Raw genomic sequence first — 21,377 nt, forward strand, 5'->3', positions numbered from 1 at the left:
CCCTACAATAAGCATGTTCCACCTAAAGCAGGGAGGTCAGATGCCACGGTGATGAGGAATGCCTAGATAGATACAGAGAGGGGTGTGTATGGGATAGATCGAGAGAGAGAGGAGAGACAGAGAGAGAGAGAGGTGTGTATGGGGATAGATAGATAGATAGATAGATAGATAGATAGAGAGGGGTGTGTATGGGGATAGGTTGATTGATAGATCAATAGATAGAGAGAGGGGGGTGTACGGGGATAGGTCAATCGATCGACAGATAGATAGAGAGGGGTGCGTATGCGGATAGATCGATAGATAGATAGAGAGGGGTGTGTATAGAGAGAGAGAGAGAGGTGTTGTGACGAAGTGGGACTATTCTTAATGTTTCCTCTGAATAGTGTGGGGGTGCCTCAGTTTCCCCTAGGCAGTTCTTAAGTATCTAGGTGGTGGGGTAAGGGTGTATGATCATTGCAGAGCCCTAGAGGGCAGGTGATTGCAGTGGTCTGGACAAAGAGAATGGCCAACACCCTGTTTCCCGGCAACTGATGGCCTGGGCCCTTCCCCCCTGCAAGGTGAGAGCTAAAGGGTTGGAGAACAAAGGAAACAGGTGACCTCCTGGCCCGGGAAAGGAACAAAGCGCAGAGGAGGAGGGGGTGGAGAGAGTTTCAGCTTGGGGCTGGCTGGGGAGGAGGAGTGAAGTGCAGACAGGGTTGTCTGGCTCACTGCCCCCCCCCCAAATGGACCCGGCTGAGGGGTCCTGTTCTCTGCACCTACAAGCTCTGTGTTAGACCATGTTCCTGTCGTCTAATAAACCTTCTGTTTTACTGGGTGGCTGAGAGTCACGTCTGACTGCAGAGTTGGGGGGCAGGACCCTCTGGCTTCCCCAGGACCCCACCTGGGCGGACTCGCTGTGGGAAGAGCACGGAGGGGCAGAGGATGCTGAATGCTCCGAGGTCAGTCCCACGAAGGGGGAAGCTGTGTGAGCCGTGTGTCCTGAAGACAGGCTGCTCACAGAAAGGAAACTTCCCCAGAGTCCTGCCTGGCTTCATGGGGAGCAGTTCCAGAGCATCACCCAGGGACTCTGTGACAGGTGTGTATTGGGATAGATAGATAGATAGATAGATAGATAGATAGATAGATAGATAGATAGTGTGTGTCTGGGGATAGATAGATAGATAAGAGAAGGGGGGTGTCTGGGGATAGATAGATAGATAGATAGATAGATAGATAGATAGATAGATAGATAGATAGATAGATAGATAGATAGTGTGTGTCTGGGGATAGATAGATAGATAAGAGAAGGGGGGTGTCTGGGGATAGATAGATAGATAGATAGATAGATAGATAGATAGATAGATAGATAGATAGTGTGTGTCTGGGGATAGATAGATAGATAAGAGAAGGGGGGTGTCTGGGGATAGATAGATAGATAAGAGAAGGGGGGTGTATGGGGATAGATAGATAGATTGTATGGAGAGAGAGAGAGGAAGATAGATAGGGTGTATGGAAGGGGGGGGAAGGGGGGGACAGATAGATCAGCAATCTCTCTGTATTATGCAAAGGATTCAGGCAGCCTGTGGGGCTAATGTCTTCTGGTCCCGACGGGGCACTAGCTACAGAAGAAAAATCTCTTGGCTCTTTGCCGCTGTGGGCTGGTGACAAGCCCGGTGCCGTCTGTGACAAACAGCACCTCGGTGAAGAGGAGGCGATGGCAGAGAGCCTGTGTGTGATAAGTGCGAGGAATGTGATGCGGCATCTAAAGCAAAGTCCATCTCTGCCACATGCAAAGGCTGGAAGGTGCCAGGTGTCTCCAGAGGTTGGAGCCGTTTGTAGTGAGTGTCAAAGGCGCTTGGCAGCAGCCTGGGCTGCACAGAGGGTGGAGGAATTGGTGGGGAGAGCTGATGGCCTAATAATCCCTGGACTAAAGCTAACGGGGCAGCCCCTCAAGGGGCATAAACGGCTGGAGCTCCATTAAGAGCCTGTTCACACCAGCTGAGGACCCGGTTCATCGGCAGGTGGGAGAGGCGGGAGAAGACGTGTCTCGCACTGTGGTGGGGCACGGAGTGGGGTGGGGTGGCGCAGCAGGGAGGGGGGAGCGTTGACCTGGGAATGCGTCAGGGGAGTTTCACTGGGGGTGGGAGACCTGAGAGCCTGTACCCTGAGCCAGGAGCGGGAGGGGGAGAGGTAACACCTCTGCCCGGGAAACTGGACAAAGGCTGTAGGAGAGAGCCTGCTGCGGGGACCGGGGGGGAGTTGGTTTCAGTTTTGGGTTGGGTGTGGAATGCAGGGAACCCCAGGGCTGGGGTCTAAGCTCCCTGCCCCCCAGAAGGACTTGACTGAGGGGTCCTCGTGGTATCCACAAGCTCTGTTTTAGACTGTGTTCCTACTGTCCAATAAATTTTCTGTTTTACCGGCTGGCTGAGAGTCACGGTGAATTCCAGGAAGAGGGGTGCAGGGCCCGGACTCCCCTACACTCCATGACATATACTGCAGCATCCCGTACGGTCAAATGCTTTGCCTTCCCACCAGACGTTGCTTTGGCTTGCATGGAGACCGCAGTCACGGTGCCAACCTGTGACTCAAGAGACCAGTGTTCAGTTCCCTCTCCCTCTAGCTCCTTTGGGCAAGTCACTCACACTTAGATCCTCCAAGGCAGTGGTTCTCGACCTGTTTATCATTGTGGGCCGCAAGCTGAGAACCACAGCGCCCTCCCCCAAAACTGCCCACAGTCCTCTGTGCCCAGCACCCCCACCCAGAGCGGAGCCAGGAGCGGAGCCCGGGCGCGGGCCGGGCAGCCGGGACATCTGGGTGGCCAGACCGCAGAGCCCGCTGCACAGTGCGGGGCAGCAGCTGGACCGCGGGCCCCCACCGCACAGGACCGGGCAGCAGCCGGCAGCTGGACCCCTGTCTGTGCCAAGGGCAGACAGTCCCCTATGCAGAGTCATGTCGGACTCGGTGGTGCTGGTGACCACGCTGTGACACCGGACGGCGTTTCTGCGTGCAGCACGCTCTTTGCTCGGAGACAGCGTGCCCGGAACAGCGCCCAGGTGCACACAGCAAGCATCTGCGGATGCTCTGATAGTCCGCAACTGCTTCTGTTATGAGGCCTGCACAGGACGTTGGCACTAAGCAAACGTGTGGCTGGTAAATCCAGACCTGAGGTTTCCTTGCAATGCAGGGACAAGCACCTAGCTGGCTACGGAGATGGGCAGCCCTAAGTACCAAAAAGGCACAAAAAGCAAAGGCAAAAACACCTTCCTGTAGCTCGACTGGTAGATTGAGGGCACTCAGAGCTAGCAGGGACCTGGCCTCACATCTAACATTCATTAAGTGCTTTCTCAGATCCACTTGAGAGCCTGAAACCTGCTATTGGCACTCACCCTGCAGATATTTTCAAAGCAGCTCAACACAGGAATCACTCTGGTGGCCCGTGCCAAGTGCAAGCTGGCAGTGAGTCCCATGCAGAATACGGACGTCTTTATTAACGTGACTGCACCTACTGACGGGGATAACTCACTAGATGTCGTAGGAGAGCTCCAGATTTAGGCTGTGCCTTGAGACACATCCCGACAGAGTGATAACACAGCCCCATTATGCTTGCCAGCCTCAGCTGGATCACTCACCCACCCTGCACTTCCGCCTGCTGGATGCCAGCTCATGCCACCGGGCAATTAAACTCTGAGTGGATGACACGACGGAGCTCCCCTGACAGATTCTGGCCAGTTCCTTTCCAGGTTCCTTCGCCTCCTCTTTGGCACTGTCTCCGAACAAGAGAAGTCCCAGTCCCAGCACGAGACTGAAGAGGCAGATGAAGGATTTAATGGGGTTGCGGATGCTGCTGGGTTTCTTTGCTGTGGCCGCTAGGCTGGGCTCCCCCTCCAATGAACTGCATGGCCTATTCTCCCAGTCCTTTCCTGCACTCAGCCCAGTGCTGTCACTACATGGCACTGGTATTTCCTCTCTGCTTTGCCACAGGGTGGGCTAGATCCTTGAAGAGGGAACTGGTCCCGCCCAATGTGCCACATGAACAGCCTTGATGGGGCCTGGTAGAGAGCAGCTGGTCTCTCTAAAGAGCCAAAGGGGAAGAGGAAACAACTAGAGGAAGCCAGGGACCAAGGGACTCCTGCAGGTAGAGCTGGGGTGGGGGGCTGCCGAAAGCCGGGAAGAACCAGAGTGAAACGGGAAGTTGTTTCTCCTCGTGGGAACAGGGGACAAGCCCCAGGACTGAGTGCTGTGACTTGTGTATCAATAAACTAGACCCAGAAGGGACGGACTCTGAACTGGGGGAGTTTATTTAAGGAGTCCTGGAGAAGGTAAACTGAGGTAGGGTCTCTGCAGCGCGACCTCTGGCCGCAAGAGGGTGGCAACTGCCCTGTTACAAGGTGGTTCAATTCCCACCAGGGCCCTGGCGGGGAAAAGCCAGTTGCATTATGGGAAAGGGCCATCCCACCCTCTGTGTTTGCTGCACAGTGACTATGCAGGATGCAGCCGGGGTTTCCTTGTGGGCTGACAAACAGTGTAGCCTTCACTAGCCCTCCCAGGAGCCCTTCTGCTCAGCCACCAGCGTCTGGAGCAAAGCCGCAGGGGAGGGAGCTGGAATGCACGTGCCTTTGTCGCTGGATGGCTACATGTGACAACAGATCTGAGTCCAGGGCCGGGACAGCAGGGGCTGTGGGTCGGGATTGAGGGGCACCATGAATGGGAGCTGTGAGGCTTTCTTGGGGCATCCAGAACTGTAAGTCACCCTGTTACCCTCGGCCTTAGCAAACGCGGGGTTTGTTGATGCTAAACGGTGTGTCAGCTCCCTGCCCACCCCAGTCTGTTAGCCAGCCCAACACTGGTACCACACGGGGCCCCCGGTTCCCAACCCCCTTGGGAGAGCATTCCTATGCAGCCCTTGTCGCTGGCTGCCCACAGAGTTACCACGCCCACTGTCTCCAAAGACACAGCGTTCACAGCAGCCTGCTGGCTCAGCTGAGGACATCACCCCCCTTTAGGAGAACAGCCAGGAGACGAATTTACAGGAAAACAAGACTCCGGGTATGAATAAAGAACAGAGATTTCAGTGACACCAAGCAGAGATCATGGAAGCGGAAAATTGTTACAAATAAAACAAAAGAATCCCAGCTCCTAGTGACTAAAATGTGACAGGCCACAATCCTTGTCCAAGATCAGTTTCTTACCCACAGCAGCCTTTCAGCGCCACCCACCCTGCCCCATCCCCGTTCATGCAATGCAAAGAGCGCCGGGCTCTTTGGTCCCTCCGTGATGGATCCAAAATGTCTTTTTGCTTCTCCTTATATTCCCTAAAGTTTCTAGTTAGGATCAACCCTGGGGGTTCAAACTCCAGGGTCTTCCCCTGCTGATTTCACATACTCTTGATTGATAGTTTGTTTCTCCTATATACCTCCAATGCAAATGAACTGCCCATTGTGTCGGGCATCAGCATGCTCGAGTTACACGGGAGACAAATAAACCTGTTTCTCCCTTTATTTGGTGACAGACTTGATGAGCCCTGCGACTGCACTGTCTTAGGTGGCGTGAGTTTGCCAGGCCTGACGAGAGTAGCGGACACAGAGCGGTGAACGAGCAGCGGGCTGGGCCTGCAGGGGGCGCTGCGGGTGAGGCGCGAGGGGCATCGGCAGAGCCGCCTGCTCTGCCCCGTGATGCGATGAGCCCTGTGACGTACACGCCAGCCAGCGATAGCCAAACCCCACTTCACGGGCTCAGGGCTGTGGGTACTGTCCCAGCTCCCTGTGCTGGCCTCTCCGGGGTGCCCCGGCCCTGCTGTTGTCTCCTCCTGGGTGCTGACTCCGAGGGGAACCGGGGCTCCGCTCCGGCACTCCCAGGTACGGTGCAGTGCGGATGGGGAAGCACTGGGAGATGCGTGGCAGATAACACAGAGAGGGCAGCTCCCAGCCCAGGGGCAGGACGCCTCCCTCAGGGAAGGCCAGGGAGAGGCGTCACCTCTCCCTGCAGTGATGCCGGTGAAGCTTCCACCCTGTCTGACTCTGTTATCCCGGCCCCACCAAGACCCCAAACGTGGCTTCGTTAGAGCTGTACCACAGCGCCTCCTGTTGGTGTCTGTCTTGCACCAAACTCCTCCACCCGGCCAAAGTCTCTTTATTGTGCAAAGGCTCCTGGGGAGTTGGCAGCAGGGAGGTTCCTGCCCAAATTTTGCAGGATGCCGGCATGTTCAGAGAGGGGCACGTGGAGGGGCCCTGTGTCCTCCAAGCTGCTACGTCCCTCCAGAAGCTGAGGGGCAGCACTGGGTGGGGAGAGGGACAGTGGGCGGAGCGTTCTGAGCTGGGGCTAGAGGCTGGGCTAGCTTAGGAAACTCAAGCCCTCACTGCCCCTCTGTCACTCCCACGCTAATCCAGGAGCTCCTGCCCTGGAGCAAACGGAGATCCAGCTCGGGCGATGTCTTGTCATTGCCAATGACCTGCAGCAGATGCTCCAGCCGGAGCACAGTGCATTTGACCTTTGCTCAGCGACGCAGTCCTCTCGCTGGTAGGAAAGATGCAGAATCCCTTCCTGACCCCACTTGGTGATTCGTCTCCTCCCTGGAGCAGGAGGAGTGATGGTTGTAGTGCAGCTTCAGCTGCTATTTTTATTCAGAAACTGTTTCTTGGATCTGCTCAGGAAGCTTTTTGCCTCCATGACATCCTGCAGCAGCCAGTTCCGCAGGTTAAGCAGACAGTGTTAAATGTACCTGCCTGGGTCTGTTACAGGCTTGCAGGCTTTTATGTGCTCATTGTCCCAGCTTCCTGGGTTCCAGTCCAGGGATTTAAACATTCATCCTGTCACGCTCATGGGCTGGACGGCCACTTTCCAGCGCAACCTGAGCAAGGGGCAGTGTGCAGCCATGTCCCAGGAGCAGGGCCAGGACCCCATTGTGACTCTGAGATTCACAGTCTCACACTTCCCCATTGCTGCAGCGAGCAAGGAATCTGCTGCAGCCTTACATCATCCCCGCTCTGCCTGGATCTGGGGCAAGGGCAGGTGCTTTGGAAGGGGCAGAGCCGGTGAACTGCTCAGTCCCCGCCCATCCGCTTGCTCTCTCCCCTGTGCTGGACAAATGCACAAGAGGTGCATCGCTCAGCCTTCTGAGAGACTCAGATTCTGTACTAAAGGGACCGTATGAGTCCCTAGACACGCTGTGGCACGACACGGCCGGTGTGTATGAGGTCCGTGGCTAAGACATCAGGGCAAAGCTCCATTCAGAAAAAAAAGCAATGCGAGGTATTATCCTAGCCCAGGCTGCCTGGCTTCCATCCGATCTGTGGGAGACTCAGGAGCCCAGGGCAGCACTGACCCAGGAAGCCTATGGCAGGGATTGCTCCATGGCAATCCTGTGAGGTCAGCGAGTTAAAAATCTTCTTGCCGCTAACCAGAATTGTCCTATTTATTCTATTCTCCCACACAGTTTAGGTTAAGCCTCCCTGATGGGTGTTTAATTTAGATTTATCACAGGCCATTATGGCATGTTCAATAAATTCCAGATGATTATTAAAAACGTAAGTGTTGAGGTTCATCATCTCTGATTAGCCACCTCTACAGCTGTTACGGGATAGATGTACCGACCCTAGCAGGGAATCATAGAATCATAGAAGATCAGGGTTGGAAGAGACCTCAGGAGGTCATCGACTCCAATCCCCTGCTCAAAGCAGGACCAATCCCCAACTAAATCATCCCAGCCACGGCGTTGTCAAGGCAAGCCTTAAAAACCTCTAAGGGTGGAGAGTCCACCACCTCCCTAGGGAACCCATTGCAGTGCTTCACCACCCTCCTAGTGAAATAGGGAGCACATTGGGAGTCCATCATTTTAGATCTATCCCTGAGTCCTCCTGTTCCTTCCACTAAACCTAATGAAGCCTTCAGTAAATTCGTATCTACTGCAAACTGTGTTACAGCTCCATCTAGTAGCTGGGCTACTAGTAGATAGCCTCGCACTGCTGCCAGCCGATGGAACTGCTCCTGCGGCTCTGGATGTAGAGATCTATGCATTGTTCCTGGGCTCCAATTCTGGGTCTCAGAGACCTGGGACCTGACTCTTAAAGGCCTCACAAGCCAAAATAACTTCAGGAGGGATCTTTAACCTTTATAATCTGTGTCAGACAACATAGCGGTTCACTCCATGAGTGCTGAGTCCAGGCCAGGACTTAAAGCCTGTGTGTAGAGACTGAACAGTACAGTCTGGGAGCTAGCGAGGACCACAGGGTCTATCCGTGTCCAGCTGCCTCAGTCAAGAATCTACCCAATGTTTGTTACTGCTGAGTTCTATTTCTTCCCTCCCTCGGGAGACAGCACAGATACTGGGTACTGGGAGTTAGTGGCATTTGAAGGCCTAAGCAATAGGGTGCGGGTCAAAAAATGAACTGGACAGTGCAAGTTTAGTAGCTGGGTCTGGTAGCCTGAGGGAGGGTTTGTCAGATGGAAATTGTACCATTGTTGGAAGCCAGCAGATAGCATGATTATAGGGAGTCTTACTGTTCTGTCTAACTGAATGTGTGGGCAGTGAGATCTTGGAGAAGAGCTAGTAGTTAGAGGTGACACAGTTCTCCTTAGAAGCTGAATACATCCGCAGGAAAGTCGGCTCTCCCTGCCTCAGCCCTGGCTGGCTGGCTCATTTCCTAGGTGTGGTGCTGCTTCCCACCGGTTGTACCCACACAAGCAGAATGAAAACGTTGCATCTAACCAGAGCTAGCGCATAGCATCAGGAGCCCTGCAGAAGCAGCCTAAGAGAGGGCAAGGGGAGGGGACAATGGACTCTGCAGGATGGATTGGAAGGGATGAACCACCCTGAGGAGCTGAAGTCATTCAAACAGCACCTGACCTCATTTCCAGAGTGCCCTCACTCCTTCGGTTGGGGATTGGCCCAGGGAGCAGCCACAGGCAGGCTGAAGGAGAAGCCTAGATTCCACGCAGCGAGCATGGCATGGGTGCCAGGCCACCCCACAGAGACCGGGATTCACCCCAGTGAGCTCCCACCACACCCAAGCACCAGGGGCAGGAAGTAGCCTGCATGGGGCAATTTGTCCACATCTTTCCTGAAGTGAGGGGCTCAGAACAGGACACAGGACTCCAGCTGAGGCCACCCCGGTGCCAAGTACAGCAGGACAATGACCCCCCTGTCATACATACGATACTCCTGTTCACACACCCCAGAATGAAATCAGCTGTTTTTGCAACTTCCCCACATGGTTGGCGCATGTTCAATGTGTGACCCACTAACCCCAGATCCTTTTCAGCAGCGCTGCCACCCAGCCAGTCCTACCCCAGGTTGTAGTTGGGCCTGTGATTTTTTTCCTTTCTAAGTGAAGTCCTTTGAACTTGTCTTTCTTGAATTTCATCATGTTGATTTCAGACCAGTTCTCCAATTCGACACGGTCATTTTGCATTCTCCTCCTGTGCTCCAACGTGCCCGCAACCCCTCCCAGCTTGGTGTCACCTGCAAATTCGAGAAGCAGACCCTCCACTCCATTATCCAAGTCATTAATGTAAATATGGACTCATACTGGACCAGGACTGAGCCCTGCAGGACCACACTAGACACACCTTCCCAGTATGACAGCAAACCATTGATAACGACTCTTTGAGTACGGCTTTTCAACCCGTTGTGCATCCACCCGATAGTAATTTCATCCCGCCCACACCTCCCTTGCTTGCTTATGAGAAAGTTATGTGGGTCTGTGTGAAAAGCCTGACTAAGATCAAGGTAGATCATGTCTACTGCTTCCCTCCCATCCAGTAGGCCAGTGACCCTGTCAAAGAAGGAATCAATGGGCTGGAACCCAGGGCTCAGCCACTAACGGACCATCTCTCCCATTTGATTTTGCTTTCCACTGATCAGCAGGTAAAAATCAAAAGCCAGCAGCAGAGGAAAAGCTGGAGGCTGAACAGGCCTGTGGGCCACTGCGACACCAGGAACCCAAAGCCTGGCTGGGGAGAGAGCGGGCGTGTGGGCTGCTGATGGGCCGCACCAGTACCATGCGATCCTGCCCGCGCCATATGGAGAGGGGTGGCCCGGGCAGGCAGAACGGCCACTGGATCAAACTGCAGGGAGTTTGTTCTGCTCCAAAGGGTTCTCCCAACGCCTCAGGACGTTCTGGTTCCCAACCAGAGGCGAGTTCTTTGCATCGGGAACAGCCATTGGCCTTCGCTAGAGTCTCCAGGGGGCCACAAAACCACAGACGATTATTCTGCCACCCACACTGGACGGCTTGTGAAATGGCCAGAGAGCGCCTGTTCTGTTTTCCCACTGCATATTGGGCACTCGGCAAATCACCAGACTATCAGCAGCTGACGTGCTAAGTTCTCTCTTTTCTTGTGTAAGAAAGGAGGGGGGTTACTGGAGGCCACACGATGGCACTATTGAAGGAATTCTTACAAGTGCTGTTTAACTGAGTGAATAGGCGTTGGAACCTTTTAGAAGTGTGCATTGTTAGCTGCGGTGCAGTTCTTCGTAGGAGCTGGGTGCATCACCGGTAAAGTTGGTTCTCCCCACCTAAGTCTCCCTGACTTGATCATTTCTCAAGTGCACTGGTCCTGCCGACACGCTACACATGCAAGCAAAGCAAAGTGAGGACACAGAGTTGGAAACATGACAGGAGTGGGGCCAGATCTCACATTCTCTGGTCCCCATTTATGTCCCATCCCACCCAGGAGGAAGAAGAGATGAGTGAGAGGAGAATGGGAAGAAGGGAACAAAGGGAGGGTAAAGCAGGGTAAGGAATGTCCACACCAGTGCACAGCTCCTCTCCACAAACACCCCCACACCTACACCAATATACATACACACACCCCAGCATCCACAAACACACCAAGACACACACCTACCAACGCACACCCTGCAAATGCATGCAAACTCATGCACAGAAGCACACCAACACACATACATTGAAAGATACACAAAGGCACCTCCATGCATGTCCACACTCCTGCACACACAAGCTCGCACTACGCACAGAACACCCCCAAGCAAACACAAATGCCTGCCTACCCAGGAGCACCCTTGCGGCATGTGTGGGACAGTAGAGGGTGTGCACTCAAACACACGCTCTCAGCAAACCCTTGTTCCCTCCCCTACAATCCTGCTGGGCGTCTGATGATGCCAGAATGAAGCATTAAAAGATGACAGAGGGGAGCCAGATGCTGAGCCAGAGCCTGGGTGGCAGCTCCCCCCGCTCCCGCCTTGATACACACAGAGCGATTGGTCCAGGAGAGCAGAGGCATCTGATCACACCTACCATGGCTGCTGGGCACTTGGCCTTCAGCTTGGTGTGCTGGCACCAAGCCCCAGGCCCTAGTTTCTAGGACACGCTGATGGTGACTGAGTGCTACTCCAAAAGGCTCAGGGTTGGTTGGCATGTGCTTTGGAGTCTCATGACAGCCATTGGCATGGGCTGGATTTGGGGAGGACCCTACAGAACTCAGCACCCTCCTCCATAATGTCTTTTAGCTGGTCCCAGCCTCGCCTAGGTGGTGAGCTGGGCAGGCAAAGGTGGCCCTGGCTCCGGGCCCATCTGCACACCTGGTGGGTGTCTCTCCTCTTCTAGCAGGTAGTTTGGTTCCATTGTTCCCATTGGTTGACCCCACACACCTAGAACCTTTCTCAGCCAATCAGGGTGCTAGCAGTGAACTTAGAGCTGGTTGGTGCCCGAGGGGCCATTGCGGGATTGTTCATTGTATATCTGGACAGCTTGAGCGCCCGGCGGAGCAGGAGTGGAAGGGGCTTGCAGGGAGCATTTTGAGGTCGCTGCGCCCATGTGGCCACTCAGACGGAGCGGTTGGGGCTTTTCACGCGTATGTTTGGTGACACCCCAACACAGCGGGAGACTAGGCCCAGCCCAGGGTTCTGTGGAGGGAGATGCTGGGGGTGAGACATGAGACGAACCATGAAAAGCTCATGCAAGGCCAGGTGGTCCCAATCCAAAACCCACTGTGGTCTATGGAGATCCTTCCCTCAACTTCAAGGGACTTTGGATCGGGAGCAAAGTTATTAGGGATGGACGGGGCCACCTCTTCCCAGGGGTTATTTAGAGATCTCTTAGCTCAGTCTAATTCTCGAGGCCTGTTAAGTCCCTTCTGCGCCATCTCTGGTTGTTCCCTATAGTATAGAAATCGGCATAAGATGCTCTTGGAAGGAGGTAACAAACAGGTTCCATGTAACATTCCCCAGCCCTGAGCTGCTGTGATCTAGTCTCCCAAGGGAAGCGGCAGAAGCCCCAGTCACTAGAGTCATTTAAAAGCAGATTGGAAAAAACCTGGAGATTAGACCGCAAGAGAACAACCCAGTGCCGGGCTCGGCGGGTCCGTTGGTTTCTAGTTCCTCTGCTTCTAACATCATTCATTTCTGGGCTGAGGTGTGGAGGTTCGAGAGAAACCACAAGAAGAGCATCTCCCGGGGCTCTCGTCGCAGGAGGGCTCATTATCCTGCAGACACGGGAGGCAGCGACTGCTCAGCGCCCTGTTAGGATGAGCTAAGCAACTTGGCACATCTCCCACCACCCCAAAGCTATGCAGCAAATAAAGCCAGACTTACTAACGCTCTAGAAATAACATCGCATGGCATGGGGGCGGGGCGGGGGGGGGGGGAATTCGAGGCGGCCTGAATCAATCCTGCAGCTCCAAACCCAACCTGGACTTTTAGGGGTGGGCCAGAGCTGAGAATCCAAATGTTAATTTCGTATCTTGGGCCGGTCGCTATCCGCACAGACCTTGCAAATAGGCAGCAATAATAAACGGGGAAGGCTGGGCAATCAAACCCTTGGCAAGAGACACGGAGATCAAACTGGGCTCAGTGAGAGGGCTGAAAATAAGTAAGGTGTAGGTACAACCTTAGCAGTGGAGCTGCAGACGATGCCTCTGCAATATGCACATATATGCACTTGCATACGTGTAAACGCACCTACAGAATTGGGAAGAGAGCCATTCGCCCTCTTCCGGGCGGGTCTGAAATTCACAGCTGTGTCGCCTCCTCGATAGAGTGTTGAGACAAAGCGCCCCAAGCCAAGTTTGCCAGCTTGTGGTTAGGATGTGGTTAGGCCCAGCCCTGCCTAACTGGGGTTTGCAGCCCTTGGAAAGAGCCTAGGTTCAATCCGGATCAAACTGGGGACAGTTTGTGGAGGTTTCCATATGACGCCAGTGAAGAGTGGATGGTTCTGCTGGTGGGTCCCCATCACCCTCCCAGTAGCACTTACCTGGCATGGCTCAGTGGTGAGGCACTGGGTGAGAGTGCCAATGGGTGCATAAGTCCCCTCCAACCCCTGGGCATAGAGGTTAAACTCCTCCCCAGGAATAATGGGTCCATGAGGTGCCCATGTGGCATAGACCCCATTGCGAAGGCTCAGTTACGTAGCCCGGATTACGGTGCTGCCCGACAGCCATAACTGATGCCTATGCACTGAGCTTGTGCTCCATCGCCAGCATACGGCGAAAAGGCGCCCCTGAGCAAGCTATTCCGTAGCTACACGGCTAGCGTGGGATACCTGCTCCGTCCAGCGTGCCTGCAGGTTCCCTCGCCGCCTTTGCCAGAGGGACCACTGCAAACCCATCTGCCGCCATAGACGCATGCTCAGGAAAGCCTCCAACCTGTGATTTCAGACGCACGATGGGCAAGCCTACCCTGGAGGCTTCTGGGAGGGACTGCTGCTCTCCCAGGTCCCACAAAGTCAAAGTGGGACCCCACCCCCCTGGTTCAATTCTGATACCCATTTCTCCCTGCCTCTTACCTGGTCAAAACGTTCCTGAGTCCAGCCTGCACACGCTCTCCTTCACGAACGCAGGCAGTTTGAACGCTCCCAGCTCCTCTCTAGGCCGGGAGAGCCATTTTTAACCACAGCTTGCCCTGCATGTGATCAAGTTCGCTACAACCCTGTAATGGGGTGGCCCGTCCCTTTAAGGGCTAGGAGGCCTTGGGTCAGTCACCCCTGTTCAATTAGCCCCACCTGGCTACACCTGCACAGGCATGGACTTAAGAGGAACAAGGCCAGCTCCTGGGGGCTGGCTGGGGAACAGAGCAGCCAGCAGGGTGGTAGCTGAAGAGCTGAGCTCTCCTTGCTGGGTTGTCATTCTCCTCCAGAGCTGGAGAGCATTTGTAAGGGCCTGGCTCAGTTTGTATTTTAGCAGGTGGCATGAAAGGTTGATTTGTGATTTATCTTCCTCTGGGGGCTTTTCTTTCTCAGCTTCAGCCTGTCGGCTCCTCACTGGCTCCCTTCCCCCTTCCTGTAAAGGCACTTTGAGTGTGGAGACCCTGGGGAGATGGAGCGAGCGCAGGTGAGAGATTTATGGCCATCAGAGATTTCAGAGCTGATATGAGTTCAGGACTTGGACTGGTCAGGCAGGTTGGGACCCTGAAACTTCCCACAGCCATGTAGTCAGGGAGCTAATCGGGTTCCTCACTTAGCCTGGGGTGGAGATTCCCTGGCGATTCTAGGATGGGCACCCAAGGCGGCATCCTGCTGAGATGCTGGGGCGTGGTCCCCTCTCCCACTCATCCCAGCGTGAACGCGGCAGCGATGCCAGGTGCCCTGAGAATGCTGGAGAGATGGGGTCAGATGTGGTGCCCCAAAGCTGTGGGATGTTTGGCCCACCTGAGGGAGAGCTGCTTGTGGGGTGCAGGAGTTTCCCCGCCCGCTGCATTGGGGCTGTTGTGTGCTAGCACTCAGTCTGGTCGGTTTCCCTGTAGCGGAAGGAGAACCGCAATGGGAGCTGGGCTGGGCAAGAATCCGGGAGTTCAAACCTGTTGACTCTGCAGCGCTGGGCTGGAGATCGCATCCCATCAGGACTCCAAGGGACCGCCTGGGGCCACCCACATGGCAGGCTTTAGTCCTTCAGCCACTCCAGAGCCGTTGGCCAGAGGGAAGGGCCGTGGTAGAGTGGTTACCGTCCCAGGGCTGCGGGTGCTCTGGACGGATTACAGGTTAGAGAGCCAGGGAGAAATAGGGTCTCGGTCTGTGTCCAGCAGCCTAGACCTTCCTGTGGTTCTGGTGTCTCCTGTAGGAGCCTGGCCCTGCTGGAGGGGGGACCCCCAGAAGAACAGCCCCCCCATTGCATCATGGCTCAAGCTGGCCACGAACACCCTGATGTCCGGGAACGGTGAAATCTGAAAACTGCAGAATAGTGCAGTGCGGTCTGGGCCCACTGCTAATTTTAGCTTCCCATTCTGCTGGGAGCCCAGAGGCCCCAGGAATGAAGCTGGGGAGGGCAAAAGCAAACTCCGAGGCCTTGCAAAGGTCCCTTTTAAAATGGGGTGAAGATCTGGGGCAAGGGAGAAGCTGGCCAATGGGGCGGGGAGATTGTCTGTCTGATAACTGGGTCTGGGGCAGGGGGTTCCAGGCCATGGGGGTGGGGAAATTGCTTTATATTCTGCAGACCCCTTTGCCTGTCCCTTGGGTCCCAGGATCCTCCGGTCTGTTGTTCCGGGGCGACCTGCTGCCTCCTCCAAGTGACCTCTCCACTGACAGCTGGGGCTGTCGGCCGCCACCATCCATCCAATCACGGCAGAGCTGTCAAACTTCCCTTTTTCAGCTACCAGGTATCTGACCAAGTTGCCGATATCGCTGACTCTCTCTTCCTCTCCCGGGTTTGCTGGCGATCTTGCCTGATAGCAGGAGTATTGGAGTGGAGTTGCTCCGCGTCTGGCGAGCCATGTGCCTGCCCACAGCTGTCCTAGGGTCTTGGTCATTGTCCTTTTTAAAAGTTCATCCTCATCAGTGCTAGTTTGGTTCTCCCGCTCATTGCTAATGTTCCTCTGTAACACCAGCACTCAGCCACTCTGCGTGGCCGGTCGGTGTCCAGTTCCCCCGGCCCTGCAGAGGGGTGACCAGATGTAGCACTTCGGCAGTGTGCTGCAGATGTGCCCTTGTAACTCTAGACAACCTGGAAGTCGGTGTCTGTCTGTCTCTCTCTCTCTCAAGTTCTCTCCCAGCACTGGCTTTGCTAAGTGACCATGAGCCTTTCCTGTGCCTCAGTTTCCCCACCTGTAAAATGGAACCAGTAAGGCTGTGTAATACTCCGGGCTGCGAGGTGGCAGTACCCTTCTGTAGACTGACCTGCGTCTCCAAAAGGCTGCATCCCCTGACAACGTCTTTGCTCTGCACATGGCCGCATCCTGCATTTACGTTCAGGGCGGAGACGTGATAATTTCACAATTAAGTAAAACCTATCAGTCCTGCAGCCCCCATCGAAGACATCATGAGGGCCTCATTCCCACAGCACAGGGTGTCCAATGAACCTAATTACAGCAGCTATTTATAATGGGGAGGTTAGCTTGGCAACCAGAAGGGCTAGGAATGGCATTAAAATACATGAATAAAAGCTTAGATGCTGTAGAAAACGTAGCCACCTTTGGCAAAGAGTCTGAAATTATCCAGCCTATCTTGCCTCTGGGGTTAGGAGAGCTCTCCATGCATCAGCGGCAGCGTGATGTGCTTGTATTGTATTCGGGTAGCACCAGGGAGCAGGTCCCCACTGGGCTCGGGGCCGTACAAACACAGAACAAAAAGACAGCCCCAGCCCCAGGAGCTGCCGATCCAGGTATAAGCCACCAGATGCGTCCAGGCCGAGGGAGGGGGGCTAAGAACCGATGCCTTGTCCCCGTGGGATGCCGTCGCTGTCTGCGCAGCACACGTTGCCTGCCCTTCATGTTAGACTGGCTGTGCGTTGTCCCGCGGGGGGCCTTCCCCTGACGTTCGGCCTCTCCGTCTCCCCGCAATAACCTCCTTGGTCAGTACACTGAATAACTCCCCTCCTTCTCTGGGCTCTTCGGGCAGCCTCCTGCGGTTTGTCTTGCCAAGCTAAATAGATTCAGCTTGTGGAAGTGAGCTGTGTGATCCAGTGGGGGGGGGGGTCTCACAACCCCCAGCCGGATCACAGCCGGGGCCAAGGGGTCCTGACCACCCCAGTGTTCTCATTTTGATAAACGGAAGGGGGTTCCAGCTAGATGCGTGTGTGTGGTGGGGGGCTTCTGGTTAAATCCCAGTTAGATGGCACAGGGATCCCAGCTACATGAGAGGGGCAACCCAGGTAGAGATCCTGGCTAGCTGGGAGGGCGATCTCAGCTAGATGCCAGCTCAGTGTGAGGCGGGTCTGGGGATGGAAGAAGTTGGGACCCACAAGTGTCAGTCATTCCCCCACTGCCCTGACTTGATTTCCCCCCTTCCCCAACATCCCTTCCCAGGTAATGAGGTGCCCAGGGATCACTGCCCGGGGTGGGGGTCCCTGCAGAGCTGATCGGGGGTGGCTCTGCTCCCCACACTGGGATGTGGTCCCTCTGGTGAGCAGGCCCCTGCCAGCAGAAGGGTAGCTGGAGCAGAAGGCACAGCTCTCTCACCACTCTCTTCCTGAGCATTTCTGAGCCCCCCCAGCGAGCGCTGGTCCCTGGCAGGATGGGGACACAGCCAGGTTCCTGGTGCAGTGTGGGGGCGAAGGCAGCTCTCTGCCACCCGGATTCTGGAGCCTCCCTGAGGTTCCTGGGCTGCTGAACATGCTGGGCTCCATCACTTGACCTAGCCCCGAGGGCCGGACACGTGCGATGCATCGGACCAGCCCTGCAGAGCTCTGAAGGGCAAACAGGCCCAGAGGTCCAGCAGTACCCCACCCCTGCAGCCCTTTCCTCCGAGGAGCTCCCAGCACAGGCCCGAACGAAGCCCCTCGACAACCATCGCCTTCCATGTTCCTGTGGGGAAAGTGAGGCTCAGAGAGGTGAAGTGGCACAGTGAAGCAGTGGCAAAGGCAGGGATGGCACCCAGTGCGAAGGGTGGCTGGGCGGCCCAGATCAGTATGCTGCACAGCTTGACCCAGCCGGGGGCGGGAGGGCTAGCCGCGGGGACCAGCGCATGATGCAGTGCATTGCCTTCATGGGATGAAGCTTTTGGAGGCTGATTCCAATACCCTCCTCCTGCTCCGTCTTCCTCTCGATCCTCCTCTTCCCCTGTCTCCTTTGCCCCTCGATCTCATTCCTCTTTTTCCGCCACCTCCTGCTCCTCTGCAGAGGCTGGGGCATCGCTACTCTCCAAGGCAGTAGGGCAGGGAAATTGAATCATTGTGTTTAGACGGGGCACTCGATGGGCAGAGGATTTGGAGTGGCTCTGCCCCTTTAAGAGGAGATGCTTTGCAGTGCGGGGAGCCCATGCAGAGCTTGGCACGAGAGCCAGGCTATTGTCCTCTGCATCACAGGGTAGCCAGGAAAGCTAGTGCCCAGCTTAGCCTCCCCCGCAGCATGGCCAGCTCTTGAAAGCTGCTAGAGAATTCGCAGGAGTGGAGGCTGCAAGGGGAGCGAATGACGGGCTGCAGCGGGGGAAGAGCCGGCTGGTGTGGGGTGAACCCTGCATCTGGAGGAGACCTCTTGGCTCAGCAATGGGCGGCTGGTCCCTCCAGGGGCGGGGGAGCAATGTGGGGTGACGGCCAGGGGACTGAGGACCCCAGGGGCCACTCTCACCCCAGCAGAGGGAGGACCTCCTGGGGCAGGACAGCAGCCCTGTTGCTGGAATAGCGGGGGGGTGAAATCCAGGACTGAATGCACATGGGCTTGTTGTTCCCCACTCGTGCCACTGGGGGATGCTGGCACGCTGTCCGAAGTGGAGGGCAGCGGGTGGGCTGTGGTGCCTCGAGGGGTGGGGGGGCCCACTCGCCGCGAGGCCAGAGGGCAGCGAGGCCAGGGATGTACTCGGAGGAGCAGCAGGGATGGCCAGGGCTCCTGGTGGATGAGGCCCATTCAAGCAGCTGTCAGAGTCCAGCTGAATATGTTGCCCATCTATGCAAGGGGGAGGGTGGGCGGCTCCCTGCATGGCCATCTGGCACCAGCGAGAGGAGGGAGACGAAGCTGGGCAGGAGCATTTCTCTCTCAGCTTGTGGCATGTGCTTTAACCCCACAGTTCCCAGCTGAGGCCCCAGCACTGACTAGAACACCTTGGCCTTCTCCATGCTGAGAGCCCGGAGCCCCTTGGGAAGGTCCCTACGGCACCCTGGGAAACAGCCATCGACATCCCCATTGGGGGAACTGGGGCACGGGGAGGGGAACCACTTGCTCACAGTCCCTGTGACAGAGCCAGAAATAGAACCCAGGAGTCCTGCCGTGCCACCCCCTGCTCTAACCACTAGACGGCACTCCCGGAAGCGGTGAGGCTGGGTTTGCTGTGGTGAGCGCAGTGCTGGGCCCTTCCCTGGACCCAGAGGGATCTCCCCCTGTGCCATCAGCTCTGGGACGTGGGCTGCTCTATTGCTCTCATCCACCCTGGCCTGCTCCTTCCACTGCAGCTGCCCAACCTCCATCTCTCTGCCTCCGCAACTTCTCCTGCCTCTCCTTCCCCCCGCAGTCCCTTGCCCTTTGCCAGCATTCCCATCCCTCTTGTCCCCTCGGAGAGCCAACCCCAGAACTCCTGGGTTTAATGACACACATAAGAGCCATGAAAAGCCACCGCCTACTGATGCCGGTGTGACCCTGTAAGCCCCTCAGTCTCAGTGTTGTACCCCTTGGCCTCCTAGACCCTTTAGTTTTCAGTACCTGTAGCTCCCAGAAGGTACCTCCTCAGTTAGCATCATTCCTCCCATTTCATAAATGGGGAAACTGAGGCACAGCAGGGGGAAGTGATTTTGCTGCAGAGCCAGGACTAGAACTCAGCACTCCCTGTTTCTGGGCCCAGGCCCGACCCATCGCATCTGTCTGTTGGGGCCTGCCTTTATTAAGACAATATCCTCATGAGCCAGGCTCTGCCCACTGAATGGGTCCGAGCGGCACCCAGCCCAGTTTCGGGTGATGGGGGAATAATCTGTCTGTGACGTTCTCCTGCCCGGTGAGTGCAATACTGGGGATGTAGATTATCGCTCGCCAGCCGGTGCCCCTTCCATTACCCCATGGCTTGCGGGTGGGCTGGGGAATGATCACGAGCCCTTCGCTTTGGATCAGACGCTGGCAGCGGTGGAAGCCAGCAGGATTGCCCGTTCCCTCCCTCGCTGGCAGGGCAGGGGACAGTCAGCGCTGGGCTGGCGGAGGGGCCCCGTGCCATGCCCAGCCCAGAGCACTGAGCTACCCTCCCTCCCGTGGCGGCTCCAGGGCTCCGGCTGCCTGGACCCAACAGAGGGACCAATTGCACAGCAGTCTCTGCAGCTCAGCGCTGGCCAGGGGCTCTTCTGCCGATGCCTGTGGCCAGTGCCCGGAGAAAGGGCTGGGGCCTGGCCCTTGCGCTGGGCTGCGGGTGGCTCTGAGAGGTCCTTCCCCTGGGGCTGGTGGGTGCCGCCCGCCTGCCCCTGCCCTCGCTCTGTCGTGCGCCCACTAACGGCTCCCGCAGGCCCAGAGGGCAACGGAGGGTCCCTCCCTGCCCCACAAGGTGCCACCGGGGCAGCAGAGGGGGCCCGCCAGCTGGGAGGGGCCAGGGCCGGATTAACCTTTTGTGGGCCCGGCGCCAAACATATTTGCGGGCCCCTTGGGAGGCAACGGAGCGTGGCGCGGGGAAGTCAGTCCCTGGAGCGAGGGGTCAGCCAGAGGCAATGGGGCATGGCAGGGGCGGCCCTGCTCCGTGGGCGCTATTTACAAACCGGCGGTTGCCAGACACACAGTGGCCTGCCTGGCCCTGTGCTGCCAGCGTGTCCCTTCCCCTCGGGGGCAGGCCCATGCCACGCCACACAGCCTCCCTATGGCCAGAGCCCCCCCGACCCACCCACAAATGCACAGCCCCCTGCACAGCCCCACCCCTGCCCACAGCCCCACCACTCCTGCCCAGCACCCCCCCCACACAGAACCCCCGCTCCTAGTGCCCCAACACACACAGATCCTCCCCGCCCCTCCACAGCCCAGCACCCCCCAGGCTCCCCCCGGCCCCCGGCCCCACGCCCTGCTTCCCGGCCGCACGCACCGGCCCTGCTGGGAGGCGCCTGTGTCTGCCGGGCACAGCTGGCAGCTCAGCCAGGGCTGGTCCCGGCGCCGGGAATCGCTGCGGCCCCGCGGGAGTGGTGCGATCAGCCAGGCCAGGGCCTGCCCGGCCGGGCCCCCTCACTTGGCCTGGAGGGGCCCAACCAAGCCCCCCCACTGTCTCCCCCACACACACCTGGCAGAGACGGGCCGGGCTTCTGCCCCAGTACCAGGCAGCTCAGCTCCGGGGGGACAGGTGGGGCAAGAAGAGACTGCCCGGACCTGGAGGTGCCCTGGGGTCCGGCCAGGGGGCAGAGAGGAACGGGGGGAGGGCAGGGGGCAGAGGGGAGTGGGGGTCCGGCCAGGGGGCAGAGAGGAGCGGGGGGCGGGGGGGGCAGGGAGCAGAGAAGAGCAAGTGGAGGCTAGGGGGCTGAGAGGAGCAGGGGGGAGGGGAGGGGGCGGAGAGGAGCAGGGGGCAGGGGGCGGAGAGGAGTGGGGTGGGGTGGGGCCAGGGGGCTGAGAAGAGGGGGGGGGCAGAAAG

This window comes from Lepidochelys kempii, chromosome 17 (assembly GCF_965140265.1).
Source record: "Lepidochelys kempii isolate rLepKem1 chromosome 17, rLepKem1.hap2, whole genome shotgun sequence".
In the NCBI taxonomy this organism is placed as follows: Eukaryota; Metazoa; Chordata; order Testudines; family Cheloniidae; genus Lepidochelys; species Lepidochelys kempii.